The following is a 3,491-nucleotide window of genomic DNA, read 5'->3' as shown; positions in this document are numbered from 1 at the left end:
AATTTGTATTAGTATAGATTTTGCTTTATTGATAGAGATTTACGGTCAATTTTGTTATATGTATAAATGTTTCTGATGTAACTTTTACTTGATAACTGTTTTGTTATATGTAATTTTGCTATGTTAAGGTTAAAGCCTTCCTTTTTTTGTTTAAACAGAAAAAGGGGAAGTGATGTGGGAGTGTCATATATCAATCTGTTGATTTCATTGGCTAAGCAATAAAGAAACTGCTAGGCCCATTGGATAGGCCCACCCTTAGGTGGGTGGAGTAAACAGAACAGAATGCCGGGAGGAAGAGGAAGTGAGGTCAGACTCCGCAGCTCTCCTCTCCAGAGCAGACACCTCAGAGAGAGACGCCATGCTACCTGCTCCAGGGAAGACGCACGCTATGAAGCTCCGACCCAGGATGGACTTAGGCTAGAATCTTCCCGGTAAGCGCACCTAGGGGCGCTACACAGATGATTAGAAATGGGCCAAAGCAGTGTTTAAAAGAATATAGTATCTGTGTAATTATTTCGGGGCATAAGCTAGCCGGAGCCGGGCGGCTGGGGTATTGGGGACGCAGCCCAGCCGCCGCTCCATATTACTACACCCCTTGACAGAAACCATGACAACCTTCTTAGAGTAACTATTTAAAGTAAGGCTTTAATAACCTCCCCATAGCAACTGATGGATTTTGAGTCTATAAAAGTGCCACCTCCAAATCTCTGAGCTTCATTCCATTAAAAAAAAATTAAAAACTACTCTCTGGCTGGGGAGATGCAAGCATGAAAACTGAGTTCAGATATCCAAAATCCAGGTAATGTCAGGTGTGTTAGTGCATGTCTATATTCCTAGTGCTTCTACAGTAAAATGGGAGACCAGAGAATTTCCTGAAGCTTGTGTCCAGCTAACCTGGGGTATACAGTAGCGAACAACAAAGAGATCCTATGTAATGTGTGGACCAAAACCCAAAGTCGTCCTCCGACCTACACACACACACACACACACACACACACACACACACACACACACAGACATGAGAGAGAGAGAGAGAGAGAGAGAGAGAGGGGGGGGGGGGGGGAAGGAGGGAGGGAGGGAGGGGGAGGGAGGGAGGGAGGGAGGGAGAGAGAGAGAGAGAGAGAGAGAGAGAGAGAGAGAGAGAGAGAGAGAGAGGATGCTAAATTCTGCTCAAACCTAAATGCCCTTCACCTAAGGCACTCGTGCAGGCTAAGACTGGACAAAGCTTGACTTGCTTGGCCTTCTTAGACCAAGGTGAATGGATGACATCTACTGGTATAAACTATAAGTGTGCTTTCTCTTTCCTAAGAAAAGAAAAGCACCAATGTGATTGTGGGGCAAGGACAGTTCAGGCACCCTCTGTTCTGCTGCCCAAGGATCTAGCTGGGGACATTCCCATGGACACCTGGGATCCCCTCAAGAACCAAGTCTCTTGTCGGCCCTAAAATGGCTCTCTTAATGTAGGTATCTTCTTCCCTGCTCCTATATCTGCCCTTCCTCCATCTCCACCCTCCCACTCCCCTAAGATCTCTCCAATCTTTCCTTTCTCCCTTCTCTCTCCCCCTCCCCTTCCCCCAACCCTACCCTCCACCCCCACCCCCATGCTCCCAACTTTTGCCCAGCAATCTTGTTTGCTTCCAGTTTCCAGGAGGATCTATAACCTTGTTATTTGGCTTCTCTAGGCTTGCAAGATATAGGCTTAATGTCCTTTGTTTATGGCTAGAGTCCACTAATGAGTGAGTACAAACCATATTCATCTTTTGGGGTCTGGGTTATCTCATTCAGGATAGTGTTTTCTATTTCCATCCATTTGCATGCAAAATTCAAGATGTCATTGTTTTTTACTACTGAGTAGTACTCTAATGTGTATATATTCCACACCTTCTTTATCCATTCTTCTATTGAGGGGCCCCACTATCACATTGATGTTTAAACTTGAATATCACTGTAGAATCTTTGTTCTGCTATGGATGGAGATAGAGACAGAGACCCTCATCAGAGCAACGGACTAAGCTCCCAAGGTCCAGTTGAAGAGCAGAAGGAGGGAGAAGATGAGCAAGGAAATCAGGACTGTGAGGGGTTGGTCCACCCACTGAGACAGTATGCCTGTTCTAATAGGAGCTCAGCAAATCCAACTGGACCGGGACTGAATGAGCATGCGATCAAACCGGACTCTCTGAATGTGGCTGACAATGGGAGCTGACTGAGAAGCCATTGATAAAGGCACTGGAACTTGTTTCTACTGCATGTACTGGCTTTTTGGGACCCTAGTCTATTTGGATGCAAAGCTTCCTAGGCCTGGATGTTGGGGGGAGGGCCTTGGACTTCTCACAGGGCAGGGTTCCCTGCCCTCTCTTAAGGAGGGACGGGGAGGAAGAAGGGGGAATGGGGGAAGCAGGAGGGGAATGGGAGGAGGGAAGGAAGTGTAAATTTTTTAATGCAAAAAATAAAAAAAATTAAAAAAGAGAAAAGAAAAGCACTAGCCATCTTTCAGGCCATAGGGAAAAAATGCAAAAGAAAAACTACATTCAGTAGACTCCAGCACAGAGCTTCAAGACAAGGATTGCATGGAATGGTGAAGAAGCCTCTTAGGATAATGAGAAAGGCAAGTAATGTGCACGCCGTATATTTCATCTTAATACTTACAGTTTATGTAAATACATAAAGTTAGAACTAGGGATATGACTCAGTGGGTAAGAACACTTGCTACACAAACATGACCTTTCTCAATATCCACGTAGAAAACGCGAGGTAAAGTGGGCTTGCTACCAATCCTGGTAACCTGAGATTGATCCCAGGACCCACATCGTAAGAGAGAATATACTTCCATCAACTGTCCAATCACACAGGAGAGAGAGAGAGAGTTTTAAAAGTCAGGCAAGACTGCCCGCTCACCTGGAACCCCAGCATTGTGAAGAATGTAGACCACGGTATGATCTCTAAGGTTTACTGGTAATCAAGGAAGATTCCCAATATGAACCTCAGGCCTATGTCTCTCCAACACACATAAGCACACACATGCAAACATGCACAGACACACATATACTACATACACACGAAAAGAAGAAAAAGTCAGATGTAAAACTATCACAAGTTTTAAGCTACCCACATCCACTTTTATTTCTGAACCATTTTATGTTTTAAGCAGACTGTCTTGTTATAATAAGTTAACATACTAGAATTTCTCCTGTTTTTGAGTGCTGAACCACTTGAAAAGAAAAGAAAAGCTGGTGGGGGTATGACAGGAAGTCATGGAAAAGGACAATAGAGAAGGTAAATAGATATCTGTTTGGGGCTCAGATTATGTCAAGAAAAATCAAAGCTGGCTGCAAAAGTTAGTGGAGAAGATGATGGGAAACAGTGACAGGCAAGTGGACGGGGTGGTGGAAAGCAGAAAGTTCATTTGTATTGCATGGCGCAGTGTGGACAACTCCTACACTGATTAGAAGCTAGGTCAGACAACTCTCGCACAGAACAGATACGTACTATAA

General features: G+C 44.5%; 1 long non-coding RNA gene across 1 annotated transcript; it reads left to right on the top strand.

Annotated features, from left to right (window-relative positions):
* The first annotated feature begins 1,323 nt into the window (after positions 1-1,323).
* On the top strand, positions 1,324-2,273 carry LOC142837192 (uncharacterized). Its single transcript, XR_012908207.1, has 3 exons — positions 1,324-1,460; positions 1,683-1,736; positions 2,119-2,273. It is a non-coding gene; the product is annotated as an uncharacterized LOC142837192 (long non-coding RNA).
* The last annotated feature ends 1,218 nt before the right edge of the window (positions 2,274-3,491 follow it).

The sequence above is a fragment of the Microtus pennsylvanicus genome, chromosome 17 (genome assembly GCF_037038515.1).
Source record: "Microtus pennsylvanicus isolate mMicPen1 chromosome 17, mMicPen1.hap1, whole genome shotgun sequence".
Lineage (NCBI taxonomy): Eukaryota > Metazoa > Chordata > Mammalia > Rodentia > Cricetidae > Microtus > Microtus pennsylvanicus.
This window is presented reverse-complemented; position numbering and strand designations above follow the sequence as displayed.